Consider the following 15,674-nt stretch of genomic DNA (forward strand, 5'->3'; position numbering starts at 1 on the left):
GGAACAGTGGTGCAGAGGGGACCAGCGTGATTTGCATATTTATATTGCCTCTCTAATCTGCATCTGCTTGCAAAGCCACACAGAGTCTGATTGTCTGGGGCTGACAAGAGTCAGCCACATATGCTATGGTACTTTCAAGGCACATAGATTTAACGGGAAGGCACGAGCTACAACAAAGGCCACTGGAGAATCTATTAGCCCAGGCAAGAGTGACAGACTGCTCACCTGGCAGCCTTTGCCTGACAGATAGGAGCCGACGGAATTTGAGGTATAGTTATGATGGGAAGAATCTGAACGCCATTTTTAATCCCCAGAGGCCCTAGTGGCTGCCCACTTAACAGTTCATGTCCATCTTCGTTCCTAAAGTTTTACTGCAAAAGGCTTGTGGGGATGAGCTGCCCGTTAATCACAAAGCACAGTTTTAGATTGGAGTGTCAACTATACTGGGTATTTTGTGGCAAAAGTTGATGAACCTGCTACTTTGTTGCATGTGCAGAAATAGGGTGGAAAATGTCAGCTGCATTTGACTGTCACGCTGGAATCTCAGGTAAAGTATGAAATCAGCCTCCCAAAGGAAAAATTCAGACATCGAGGGATAACCTTCCAAAGCTGTCTGAGGCCTTCAGATTTAATTGTATGCTTATCAGTTTACTCGTGGTGTATGCAGTATTGAAAACAGGAGCATAAAACACTTTAGAACTGGCGTGTTTTATCCCCATTTTTTTCTAGAAATGCCACTGTTTAACTAATAATGTGTTATCACTAGATTCCCCCACCCCCAAGGAAAGTAAGGACTGCAAAAATAGACTAATCCTAAAATCTAGGTACAAATATATTTGGTTTTGTTTGTAGAGTTTTTGTTGTTAAAAATTAAACCTAAAGTATACCTCCTGAATAAAGTGGGAAACACTAGTTTTTGAATGGACTGAAACTGTGTGTGTTTGTGTGTATGTGTGTGTGTGTGTGTGTGTGTGTGATATGCATAGGTGATATATATGTGTGTGATATGTGTGAAAGTATGTGTGTGATGTGTGTGAGTTGTGTGTGTGATATTATGTGATGTATGAGAGTGTGTGTGTGAGAGTGTGTGTACAATGTGTCTGTGTATGCATGTGATGTGCATGTATGTGATATGTGTGATGTGTGTGATCATGTATATGATGTGTGTGAGGGTGGGGTGAGAGGTCAGCATGCTGCTTTTGTATACTTGACTTTTTCCCTGCTCTAGGTCACAAGTTGCCATGGAAGATTAGTGCTGTAGGAAGGGTAAGTATGTCTCTTCCATTGCCAGGAGAGGACTTAAAAGGCAGGCTATGTGAATGAAGTGTACTGTGATTAATCTAATTTCATTTTAGCCCTCTGTTTCAAATAATGCTATTCTAAAGACTGTAAATATAAGTAGACAATCTAGACTATGACAAAAGCCTCTGTTCTCTGCAGTGTTACATGTTCAGGTCATGGGAGAAATCAGTGTAAGGGCATCTGTACATAGGTCTTGCAGAAGGGAGCCTGGAAGAGAGAATGCAGCTCCCTCACAGGATAGTCTCAGTGGATCCTTGACTGTGCAGGATTTTTCTGCTAGGTGCACATGTGCACATGAATTTATCATCATCTTCAGGGCTTTCCTCTCATATGTTTCTTATGTCTACATTTTGATTTTTCTTAACTTTCAATTATATTTTGTGTAATTTAGCTTTATTTCTTCCTAGTTTGTGTCCTTAGTTGAGATTTTTTCTGGTAGGCCCTCCATCACCCCTGGATCGCAGTTTCTCTGTACCCTTATTTCAGTTGTTTGAGTCTGTTCTTCATTCATTCATTCAGACTGTGTTTTCATGGATGCTTACGCTGAATACGAGAAGGAAAAAAGCATAAAACACTGTTCCAAAAGGCTTCTGTTCCACATAAGGCTTGCTTTAGCTACTCCAGTGTGTGTGAGGAAGTGGAGGGAGGAAAAGAGAGAGAGAGAGAGAGAGAGAGAGAGAGAGAGAGAGAGAGAGAGAGAGAACAAAAGACAGAGACACAGAAACAGAGATGGAGAGATAGAGTGCTTTCTTCCTAGTGACTCGTTTTCTCACTTGTGAGTATTGTGTTTCTCTTCTCTGTTTCTCTTCGTATCTAGTACTTACCAATGACCCTGCCTGTAATTCTAACCCTTGTTAGTTCATAAAAAGCTCATCTCAAGCAAAATTAATACAGTCGTTTATATGATACTTGCTTTCTGCTTCCAAATATTAAACTAACTGGAAATTTTAATACAGGTATCACAAATGAATATCCTTGTGCCTGTTTAAGTAACAGCAAACACAGATTACTCTTTGCTTGTGTTTCTGATGGCTCCCCAAGTCACAAAAGAGATGCAAATGAGTTGCTGTCCTTGCAGAGTCAGCAGTTGTGGTGCCCAGCAGTGAATGCTTCATGCATGGCTGTGATAGAGTCCAACCTACCTATGCTCAGCTCTAGGGTCATCTGCAGGCCTGGGACCAGACTGCTGCTGCAGCTCTCCTGCTTCACTGATGCTGGTGGAGCATCAGTGACCTCAGACCAAGTGACTAATGCCTGCTCCTGCACAGGCTTCCATTTCTTCCTCCTAGTGGCCCACTCTCTTGCCTGCTTCCTTCATGTTCTGGAAGACTTTGGCGGAGGTACTGAAAGTGTCTGTCAGACTCACCAGTTTTCCTTCCTCATCCATCTCATTTTTATAGTTAAAGTTGGGGAGACAAGAGATTGCTCTGCTACCTTGTGTTCCTCAAGAACCCTGGTAAAAGTATATTCTGCATCCTCTGTTATACTAGCACTGGGATTCTTGCTTTTCTTCCTTGCATTATGGCTCCACTCTCCGAATAAGCTGGATGTCCTTATGTGTTTTATGGAATTTCTCTTCAGAAATTTAACTTCAAGTAAAGCGGAAAATAATTACATGCTAACTCCCATTCGGCAAAGTCTGTTTTATCTGGGGTTGAGTTCTAATTATAGAAGTGTAGGATCTTCAAAGCCTATAAAACTATATTTCATAAAATATGTACTACTTGAAGTATATACTGTTGTTTTTTAGTATCAATATTGAGTTGCATAATCTTTTCCCAGATTAATTTAGAGTGTTCCAATCTGCACTCACCAACACTTCCCTCCAGACTTGGTAACTGCTAATCTTTTTCTATTTGAGACAATTTGTATAAACAGAATGAAAAAATACAAGTTTTCTGATCACCATATTTTGCTTACAATTTGGGAATTCTTGTATACTGTCAACTGTTAGTACCAGGTTCTGTTTTGTTATAGAGTTATGTGATGCTGTGCACAGGTACTGTATTTTTGACTGTTTCAAACAGATTTGCTGTGCCGTTGGGGCCGGAACATTCGATCCTCCCGCCTGAGCTTCCTGGCTGCTGAGAGTACAGGTGGGCAACCACCAGCTGCCCTCCGTTTGTTAATAAAGTTCCTCAGCTGGTAGACATCTGGACTGTTTCTATTTAGGAATAGTCTTAATGACACTTTCACAAGTAGAGTATAAAGCCGAGTTTATATTTGCCGAGTCCAAGATTGGAATCACTGGACATTGAAGCTTTTATAAAGTTAAAAAGACTGTGTGTATGTAGTTGTACTTGGAAGATCATTGACCATAAATGGAGAGTTTCTTTCTGGCTCATTCTCCTGATTTATGTCTATTTCTATATCATTGCCACACTGTTTTGAGTATTGTAGCTCTGCAATATGTTTGGAAGCAGGAAAGGCAAGTCCTCCAACTCTGCTCTTTATAAAATTACCTTGGCTATTCTTTACCTTGAAGTTCCACATGATTTTTTTAGGGTCAGATTTTGTTTTCTGCTGAGAAACGTTATTCAGTAGACATTTTTAGAGCTTAAATTGTTTGCTCTTGCTGTTGAAAGTAAACCTCTGAGTTGCAGCTCAGCAGCTCAGCAGCTCAATGCTAATTTTTTCTTTGGAAGATAAGAGGGAGACATAGAGTTTTAAAATTACATTTTACTTCCTGTTGCTCTGCTGCTAATTTGCTTACTTCTAATTTGGAGCTTCCTAGCTGTGGCTTATTCATCATTACTGAAGAATACTGAAAAGTGTTTCAAATCCCCCCTCCTATTTTTTAAGAATATGTATAACAGCATGAGGTGGCTTACTGATTTGCTTCCACAGCTAATTTTGACACCTGAGGCCATTCTGGAATCACATTAAATGTTTTCTATAAATCTGAAAATCAAATTTCCTATGATAGGCTTTTCCTTAGAGTTCAGTATTAAAGTCTAACACAATGCCACAGGTCAGCAGGCTATTAGTGTGATACAAAAACTATTGACTAATCATAATGTGGTTAGTTAAACAATGGATTTTTCTTAAATTAAATGTGACTCCTATGTGTGCTGTTGAGATTCACACCTGTATGGTCAGGAAAATGTAAGGCAGAGGATGTTAGGTAAAGCAGGAGATGGTTATCTCATATACACTGGCTCTCTGTGGATAACTGCACCTCTGTTCACACTGTGGGTAGTGTGCACTGCTGTTCACACCTGTGGGTAGTGTGCATTGCTTCTTAAACCTCTGGGTTGCTGCACGCCTGTTCACCAGCCTTCAGCTCTGTGAAGTAAATTAGCTCACACATTTTGTTACTTGAATACTGAATCTTTAATGGACCTTAGTAGTTCAAAGCCAAAAGACCAAAAGACAAAATATATTCTATAAGTAACCACTCCACATTAATGATTAGTAAATTTGAATCATAGGCTTATATTATTTAGAAAATGAATACCTACTATTCAAATCTAATAAATACTTCTAGACTATGATTTACCTGTCAACACAATCTGTGGACTGATTTCACAGATAACAGGTTATTTTTGTGGTAGCTGTTTGATATGTGGAATATATTTGTTATTTTTCTTCCACACATTGGCAAGTAATTGTGTCTCCTGATATTTAAAAAGTTCTTATGACTGTATATGTCCAATGATGTCAGTTAAATGGCACCTTAGAATTTTTAAAATAAATTCAATTTGTAAGGTTGCTGTTTGGTAGATATTTTAGAGCTTAAGTTGGTTGTTTGCTTTTCCCTGTTAAAGTAAAAGTCTGAGTTGAGTCTCAGCAGCTCCGGGCTGGTTTCTTCCTTTGAAAACAAAAAAAAGTGTTCCAGTGACTATACAGTAGACTTTATGGAGTGCTTCGTCTGAGCACTTGAGGAACTTGGGGAATTCAGTAAAGAACCTGTCCTTATGAAGCCAGTATTCTAGGAGGAGAATGTAAGTCTTTTAATGAGGCAATGGGTGGCACGCACAATGCAAAAGGGAGAAGTAGGATGAAGCAGGATGAAGCAGAATGAAGCAGGATGCTGGCTTTGAATCTCTGCAGGATGGAGGATGCACTGTGTTAGTTACCATGGGAATTGGCTAATTGAAGAAGAGAAAATGAGCCAGACTTGGAGGAGGTAACAGTGTAACTGGTGTGATCTGGCAAGAACTGTTGAGGTAACAGTGTAACTGGTGTGATCTGGCAAAGACTGTTGAGGTAACAGTGTAACTGGTGTAGTTTGGAAAGGACTGTTGAGGTAACAGTGTAACTGGTGTGATCTGGCAAGAACTGTTGAGGTAACTGTAACTGGTGTGATTTGGCAAGGACTGTTGAGGTAGCAGTGTAACTGGTGTGATCTGGCAAGGACTATTGCAGTAACAGAGAGTGGTTAGAGTAGAGCCCTCAGGCAGCTTGCCTAGCAAACCTAAGCAGCCCTCAGGAATCCAGAGGAGGCCAAGGACCGAGCATCCCGCACACCATTTAAAGATGTCATGTCAGTGCTGCAAGGAATCAAGAGCATGCAAGAGCCAACGCGAGTGAGGTGGAGAATGAAGTGTGCTGGATATTTTAGGTGATCTCTGCCTCATGCACTGAGAAGTCTGAAGAGGGCTGACTGTGTGAAGCTCCTGGTTAGTAAACACCAAGACTGAAGCTCCTCTCAGACTGACGAATCAGGTGGGAAGGAAAAAAGGAAGATGGTGGAGAGGGGCCAGTAATCATGCCGTGGGCAGTCAGAGTCAATGCCACGGATGGGAAATAAGAGCCAGAAAAAACAGGTGTCACACTGGATGCTTAGATGACAGTTGATGGACTGGACTGTGCTCTGTCTCCAGAGTTATCAACTGAAGGGTGGCGCTGTTTTGAAGACAGACGGCAGAAGCCTCAGGTGAGGAAATGGCTTTGGGCTATTAGAAGCATGAGGTGCAAAGCAGCTCAGTCCTGCATTGTTGGGGTGAGGGCAGGGGCAGCTCAAGTTCTTAGAAGATTTCTGTAGCACCTCAGGCACCAGCTGGTGGTAGCAAGGCCAGGGTGGCAGCAGAGCAAGCTGTGAAGTGTGGTCAGACCCTGGGCCAAAGTAGTTACCATGAGTGTGATGGTTCAGCTCCGGTGAATCTGTGTTGGGTCCTGGTGGCCTGCGACAGCTGTGTGCGTACTGCTGCTCTCCTTACCTGTGTGTCACCACTCAGAAAGTACCTCTGCCCCTGTGCTGCTCACAAGTAACTCAGTACACGATTCTCATAAGTAAATGGCAGAAACCATGGAAAAGCACCTAGAAAAACTTTGTTTTTCTTCTTTCATTCTTGTTCATATTTTTCTTTTTTTAGAGTTGGTGTCATAGTAGAAATGCAATATTTTGTCATAAACAAGTTGAAATGATGATTATGTCAAATATGATTTCCCCATTTACTTATTTTTTAATTAGTTTATTGTATATCTTTTGGTGTTTTGGCTGTTTGAATGACTTCATCACACACCTGCTTATTGACTAGTGAGCCCAGAAAAGGTATTGGATCCCCAGGACCTGGAATTACAGATGATTGTAAGCCATCATGTAGGTGCTGGGGATTGAACCCTAGTTCCCTGGAAGAGCAACTGAGACATCTCTTCACCCTCCGCATTCACTTTTTGAGTGGTATGCAATGCGTGGTAGCTGACAGTCCAGTCATATTATATGGATCCTTATGTGTTATTGACAATTTCTCTAGGATGACATCCTTTCTTTTTATGCTTAATTATAATTGTTTTAGCCAAACATTCTTACTCTTAATATAGCACTAGCAAACTAGAATTCACTTTAATGACACTAATGACCAGCCTTAAAAGATATGTTGGCTAATTTATAAGGTGGTATATTGTTTGAATTATTCCTTATACATATTTATAGAAGCCTTTCCATAATCATGTATATAATACTTTAACAAGGAAAATTATAAAAGTAGCAAGGAAATGAAAGTACAAAAACTGGGCCCTTCTTCTCTTACTAAAGTTGACTTCACATATGTTCAGTGCTCAAAGTATTACTGCTTCTTCAAAGTTAGTGTTTCCAACCACACTTTCTAGGAGGCAGAGTCTGGTGACTCCAAGTATACTCTGAGAGCCTTGTGACCTTTCACACAATGACTGAGTCACCTCCTGAGAGCCTTCAGTGTTTGTTGTCAAAGATTAGCACTTAGGTGTATACTAACCCTGCCTAGAAGGCAATCCAGGTAATATAAATGTCTTTGTGTGTGTGTGTGTGTGTGTGTGTGTACATACATGTACATGCCAAGGCAAGACACCTGATGTTCTTTAATGTTCTCAGGTCATATAAAAAAGTGAAATACTTTATTTGAGTTTAAAATGATATTTTTTAAAGCTTTATTCATAAACTGTCCCAATATCATTTAAAAGCCTTAGGCCAGTCTTATTGACACAGAGAACACCCAGTAGACAATTAGAAATGATACCTAAATTAATTAAAGTTACAAAATATAAAATAAGTCTACAAAATTAAGTAACACTTCTGTGTGCCAATGCTGAATTGTTGAAAACCAAATGAGGACAAAATGACGTTCCTACTAACAACAACACCCAGGGATACATTTAACTAAGGAAACAAATGACATGTACAGTGAAAGTCAGAAAACACTATTGAAAACCAAGAGGCAAGAACATGAGAAAACCCACTCTTTCCATGGAAAAATCACCATTGTTAAACGTGTCTACATTATACAAAGCGATTTACACACTCAATGAAGTCCCATTGAAGTCCTAACTATCGTTTTGGAGGAATAAAATGAACATCGGAAGCCAGATATGGGAGTTAAATGGCTAAATGATTAGTTAAAAAGCTAAATGAATCTTGAGCAAACGCCAAAGCTGTAGGCACCATAGTACCTGACCTTACACCATGCTGTAGGGTCATAGTAATGAAGACAGCATGGCGTTGTCATCCAGGACTACATAGTTCAGTACCAAAACCGAGAGCACAGAGATAATCAACATATGTAAACCCTGCTGTTTTTTTAAATTTTTCTAACGACCACATGTTGGAAGCAGAACAATTATCCAATAAAATGGTTCTTTAAAAGCTAGAACCTTAAAATCTGCAAAGGAATGAAAATTTCCCCTATTACTAACCCTCTCAAGAATCAGCTGCAGATGGATCAAAGGCTGTGATGCTTCTCGTATTATGCTTCCTTTTCTCTTTATCCCTGAGGTGAGCAGCCTTGTTCCCTGTGTGCTCTCCACCCTGTACCCATGCAGCCATGGTCTGGACTCTCTGAAAGCAAGAGGAAAAGTTTGTTCATCCTGTAGGCAGCTTGTCAGGGCTGTTTTTTCACAGTGAGGGAGAGGAGACTAACACTTACCACTTACCCCATCTAACACAGCCTAGTCTCTGCACTAGTCTCTTTGCTCTCTGTGACTCCCTTGATTGACAAGGACTTTCCTGTGTGCTAGAACTCTTACTCCTCAGGTCAGGAAACAATGACTGAATAATCCAGGAAGAGAACTAAAGTAAACATTAATTTAAGGTGATAGAGAAATTTCTGTATAATACTGAAGTCACAAAGAAGTCTGGTGAACAGAGAATTCTGTTGTCTTATAATAATTTTCAAACTAATGTCATAACTGAGAAAAGCAGACTGGATTACATAGCATTGGGTATTGGCAGGCTGAAAAAAATCAAGCTAATGAAAGATTTTGGAACAATAGTGTCAGAGTCTCTTGATAGCCAGCTGGTAGGTAGAAGGTTGAGAGTGTAGACCACTGTCTGTTGCTAACAGTATGATCATGGAAAGAGAACTTAAGTTAGCTGATTCCTTATTCACTCACTAACACATTGTTTATCATGTCCTTCCTTATACCAGGCACTGGGGACACAGAAACCAGAATAGATTCTTAGTCCCTACTGTTCTCAATATCAGTTTATTTAGCAATACAAGAAGAAATACAGTAGATTTGAGACACAGAGCTGTTAGATTTGCCTGCTTTGACCTACGTACTAGTCTGCTTTCTGCTGCTATGATGATGCACATGACCAGAGGCAGTGGGAAAGAAGGAAAGTGCTGATGTGCCTTGTGCTTCCACATTATGGTTCAACACTGAAGGAAACCAAGGTAGGAACCTGGAAGCAGAAACCATGGAGGAGTGCTGCTTACTGTCTTGCTCAACATGTACCTACCCCCAGCAGCAACTTTCCAGTGTTGCCGCCACCCATAGACTGGCCCTGTCACCTCAGTCATTAAGAAACTCAAGAGAACACCCACAGATATGCCCACAGATATACCCACAGATATGTCCACAGATATGTCCACAGATATACCCACAGATATTCCCACAGATATACCCACAGATATTCCCACAGATATACCCACAGATATTCCCACAGATATACCCACAGATATGTCCACAAATATGCCCACATATATGCCCTCAGATATGCCAACAGATATGTCCACAGATATGCCCACAGATATGTCCACAGATATACCCACAGATATGCCCACAGGCAGTCAGATGGAGGGAGTTCCAGCTCCCTTATCTAAGATAATTCTATTTAGCTTGTGTCAAGTTGAGAAAAAACTAATCACCATGCCTTATCAGTTAGACATACTGCTGTTCTAAGAGGCTCAATTTTTATGTCTTCTTTAACACTTTGAATATATGCACATTAGTATATAGAAGATATACCTTATATATCTTCATGTGTACTCAATATGATTAGATGTGAGTAAAGCTGAGTATGATTAAACATAAAACTTCATTATCATAACAGCTACTCTTTCAAACTTTTGGAGTAATTGCACATGTAGCTTCTCAGATCTTATTTTGAAATAAGACTGTAACATCTATACATTTTGGAAAATTGGGAATTTCTAGAAAGTATCTTTGCTAATAGGCTAATTTTGCTTATATACTTAATTCCTACCAGCTTCCGATACCATTTTATCTAAAGCATGCTAAATTTTGATGCCTCTACTTATCAATGGCAATAATTTAAAAATATGTATACTGTAATATTCATGACATTCCAGACATTGCGAAGTGGGTTCCAACACAGATGGTGTCCTGTAGCATCTTGGCATCTTCTCTGAGAGTGACATGAGCTGCCTCACTCCCTCACATGCCACCACTCATCTCCTGCATCCTAGCCATCGCCACGTCCTGTACACTGTAATAAATGATGCTTATGATGGCAAGCTGGAAGTACATAAGACCCAAGAGTATTTGATTCAGTAAATAATGTTTAATTTTGGCATAATTATGAATCAATGAAATTATGAAAAATATGAGCCCCTTCTACCACATTTAATTATCTGAATACCTAGTCTTCGAGTGTATTGAATGAGGTCTGCATCTATGTACACATAAATAGATATGACAGATACATAGTCACACATACACAGCTGTGTTTACAGTTCTCATCAACTATGAAGAGAAAAGTAATTTTTGCACTTACTATTTTTCTGTGTATCCTTGATTTATCAAGACAATATAGGTATCATAGCATCATTTCTTAGTTATTAAATAAGGCTAATCTTGACCTCTGACTAGAAAACTAAGAAAGCCATGAACATGCCTACATTTTATCAGTTCCACACATGTGCACACCCTCCTAGTGACTCCTTCATTTCAGAGAAAAATGTTCTGATTACCGTAGACATTCCTTGCCTTCCTCCTGCTCCAGGCCGGTGGCACTCACTCAGCTGACTTGCGTCTTTGGAGTTTATCCCATATAAACAAGGGTATGCTGGAGCATGTATTATGCATTTTGTTTATAGCATTTTTCACTTTGTGTGGTGCTTCCAGTGTGCTCTGCTCGTGGAGTTAACTTCTTGCCTCAGAAGCATCTTCTCTTGCTAATATTCTGTCACCAAAATCTGTCCAGTTACCAGGTTATACAAAGCAGTATATTTGGGGGGGGGGGGAGATCTGTAACTATTATGAATAAAGGTGCCATTAATGTTTGCATAGTCAACTTCCCACAGAAACACGTTTTTATCTCTCTTGATTAAAAACCTGTCAATGTTTCGGGGTCACATGTTAAAAGTGTTTAAGAGTTTTCAGAAGTACGGCTTATGACTCTGCGTGCTCCCGGGCACTAGGCCTTGTTAGTGATTTTATTCTTCTGATGCAGCGAGGACAGTTTCACTGTTGCTCTTGCTTCTGAGGAGACCTTTACTACTTTCCAGAAGAGGCAGTAGTCAGGCGTATGGCATACAAACCCACATGGTTTTTACTTCTTCCCTAGACATGTATATGAATATATGCTAAAACATAGAGAGAGAGAGAGAGAGAGAGAGAGAGAGAGAGAGAGAGAGAGAGAGAGAGAGTATTGCCCTGTTTGCCTTATAACAGGAAACAGCAAAGCACATGACTACAGAGATCAAATGACTGGGCAGATGTCACTGAATTAGGTCTTTGAAGACAGCGGTGCATGGCAGCACTTCTTTCTGTTAACAAGTGGCCACATCACAACAGGAACAGAGAGAGGAATGGATGGGCCCTGAACCAGCCTTCTGTAGAAAACTCACAGGGTCACATAGGAGCCTGTAAGAGATTCCTGGCAGGCAAGTTTGCCCCTCTGTGACCTACGGTCCCAAGTCTTCAGGACCCCTCTTTTCCATCTTGAGCACCAAGCTTGGACCTTTGAGGACACTCACAAGCCAAACTGTAGCAGTAATAGTGGGAGACATCTTATATGTGCTTATTTTTGTAAAACTCAACAATGTACAAAAAATACTTCATAAAATAAATAAATGAGTTTTTCTAGCTGCCTGTGGAGCTCTCTTCAATGAAATAACTCCATTTATTAAGAAATAAAATATTAATATCATAGATTAACTTTTTAAAATTAAAAATTATTATACATAGAAATAGAGAGGTGAATTGTATTACTCTGTTTCTACAATTCTAGACCCTTGGCTAGCCTCGTTTTATCATCAAAATATTGTTTTATTTAAATTTTGGGGTTTTTGATTTATCATGTTAAAGTACTGAAAATAATTTTTAAAAAATATTTAAAGTTAAACTTGTAATTTCTAGTTTAGTTCTCTGTGATTCCTATGGCCCCTCAGTTTGAACTGTCTGCAAGTGAAATATTTGTTATTCTTATTATTCCCAGCATCCTCTGGGTGTACAATGGGAAATTCCAACACCTAAACATGAGTCAGAACTCATTAAGGAAGAGGGTTGCACTTACCAGCAAACTGCGTCTGTGGCTTCATTAATAGCACTGTGTAGACACTGAATGAATTACGGCAGCATCAGGTTTTGCTGAATGGAAGTTTCCACTTAACAATAGAAGATATTGTTTTTTTTTTTTTTTTTTTTAATTTACTGTATTTTTAAAGTAGCACATTGAAGAGTACTTTCTTAATTCTTATTACAATACTGATCTAATTTTTTTCTCACCAGGAAGCTCAACTCAAGTGCAGAACCAGTTTTAATTAAGAATAAAAAAAAAAAAAAAAAAAAAAAAAAAAAAAAAAAAAAAAGGAAAACTAGGAACTTCATTAGGAATTCTGATTTTTTGCTACCACAACCAGAAAGTCCATAAGCAATGTGTGATCAGGGAGATGTGAGAGACATTGGCCACATCAGGGGTTGCTTCTAATTGGGAAAGTAACCTTGACACATTTCAGTCCAACTCAAGAGTATCTGGTTTATTGTATTCCAGACAGTATCCATTACCCAGGATGTAGGGCTAAATTAACTTTAATGTTGCACTCTTCACAAGACATTCCATAGCTAGCAATAACATTAACATAATGCTGTTAAAATAAGAATTTCAATTATAAGGCAGATGAGACTGGGAAGAACATGACAGCCTTAATGAGCAGCAGGAGTGGATCCTCGCTATGATAAGGCACATAGTTATAGTCAGAGAGGAAACAAAACAAGGCCGCAGGCCTTTCCTGTTTTCTTGTCAGCCTCTACTGATAACAGCTTTGGGCTCTGACTCATTTCTGTGCACTCTCCCAGGCTGCTGCTGGGACAATGGTGCTGTCTTTCCCTTGCTGCTCATGTAATCAAGGAGCTGAAGGCTTACTTTCCTTCTTTGCTCATCGCCCCTTGGTTAAGAAAGGGAATCGCCAGGTTTACCCATCCTGAAGAGAAAACTGGGTCAGGAGCTTCAGTGTTTATATGGAAATAGATAGAAATTGGTTGAAGGGAAATAGATAGAAATTGGTTGAAGGACCAATAAATGCTTATCCTGAGAATTGATTTTAACTAAGACAAAAGTGTAGTAAATATGATCCAGCCGTCTGGCCCTTTGTGCTTGCAGCATACCTGGCCTTATTTTTATTTACAGATCATATACATATATACATATACATATACATCTGAACTCCTAGGGCCAGGACTTCACAGAAGCAAAAGATGGCTACTGAGAGCTGTCTTAGTTCACTGAGGTGGCTGTAACAATGATCCCATAGGTTGGATGACTTGTAAACACAAAAAATTATTTCTCACCCTTTTTGGACCCTGGTAAAGAGGGGAACAAGGCAGTTTGGTGTCTGGTTCCGGCTCCTTGGCTTGATTCGTCAATGATGTCTGACTGTGCTCTCCTCCATGTGACCAGAAAAGCAACCCTATGTCTTTTTTTATGAAAGCACTGGTCATCTTCTTGAGGCCTTACCTCTTAACACTGATAAACTAAGCGTTTGACGACAGTGAGGTTTTGAAATAGGAAATTTCATGAAACAAAAACCTACACAGCACAACCAAAGCTCGATGTTAGTTGTTGATATGGAGTCACTCCTGTGAGGTCCCTGTTCAGTTCTCCCCTCTTGAAGCCTGTAAGTTCTTTTCAAGGTAGTGTTCACAACCGTTTTCTGACATGAATTCGTACACACATTCATACATACACAGACACACACACACAGATACATATAGACACACATACACACATATACCACATATACCACACATACCCATACCAACACACATATACACATTCATACACCACACACACACAGACACATACACACACATATGTACACATACTCAGACTACACACACACACATATACACACATATTCAGATCTCACACACACACACACAGTCACTGAGAATCCTTCCTTGAGAACCCTGATGCTCTCAGATTGTGTTATGGAGTTAAGGAGGCCAAGAAAGCGCCCTGTTCATCTCATCTATAAATCATCTGACTAATGCTCACGACCAACTACAATACTTTTAATTTTTGCTGTTTTGTAAACTGTTAGGGACTACAGTTTCTTCTTGTTTGATTAGGGTTTTTCTATTTCTCATTAAATAGGAATTTTTCTCATTTTCCTTTTGTACGGGCCTGGGACACGTCTCTGCTCCTGAAAATCCAAAGACTACTTTAGTTTTATCCCACTCTATATATCACTATTTATTCAGCATTTGTATAATTAATATGTACACTATCCCTTAATTTCTTTATAAATACATTTCTCATAAAGCATGCTATCCATATTGCTTGCTCTGGAGCGTGACCAATTCCATAGTCTTTACTGCAGTATGCAATATAATACCCATAATGTTGTGTTGTCCGCTCTTGTATTTACTTAATCTATCATCGGTGGGAGCGTGGCCGATGCCCAAGTGAGCCGATCGATTATGCGGCATTATGTTTAGCTTCCACAAGCAGCAATTTCCTTTTCTCCCTTAGGAGCCTTAATTCTGGGAATGAGCATTCCATCCAGATTCCGAGTGCTCATCTATAAAGTGCAAATGCTTTTAGCTTATATAAAGTCTATATAAATAGCAGATCCACAGAACAACCATAAACCATATAAGGCATTTTATTAGTCTGTGGTGGTTTTAATTATATTCACAGTGAGATTGATTTTAAATTACAAATATTAAAGGAAAATTTTCAGTGCAAGCTATAGAGCTCAAGTATAAATTGATGCTCATTGTTCATTATGTTTTCTGATACAACAAAATATAACATGTTATCAGAGTAACTTTATACAGCAGATCTCCGTCCTTTTACCCATTTCTGCTTATCCTTTTGTGTCTTGTGTATGTTTCTCTCTTCCTCTCCCTCCCCCTATGAGTGTCTGTGTGTGTGTGTCTTTCGGTGTGTTCATGCATGCACACATGTATGCAAGTGCAGGCATGCATGTACTACATTGCACGTGTGGTCCGATGACAAGCCCAGGTTTCAGTCTCCACCTTCTATATTGTTTTTTCCAAGATATTTAATTCTCACCACCTTGTGTGCCAGGCTACCTAGCCTGGAGATTTCTGGGGATTTACCTGTCTCTATCTCCCATCTCAGTGTAAGATACTAGAATTAAGGACGTGTAGTACCACATCTGACTTTATGTACATTCTGAGGACACAAACTCAGATTTTCAACACATTTCTGCCACATTTCTTTGCCCAGAGAACCATCTCAC

At 39.6% G+C, this 15,674-nt stretch overlaps 1 protein-coding gene across 3 annotated transcripts in view; it reads left to right on the forward strand.

Moving 5' to 3' along the window:
* Atrnl1 (attractin like 1) overlaps positions 1-15,674 on the forward strand; it is a 539,822-nt gene that overhangs the window by 331,265 nt on the left and 192,883 nt on the right. The gene's annotated exons all lie outside the window — the stretch shown is intronic.

Source organism: Arvicanthis niloticus, chromosome 1, assembly GCF_011762505.2.
Source record: "Arvicanthis niloticus isolate mArvNil1 chromosome 1, mArvNil1.pat.X, whole genome shotgun sequence".
Lineage (NCBI taxonomy): Eukaryota > Metazoa > Chordata > Mammalia > Rodentia > Muridae > Arvicanthis > Arvicanthis niloticus.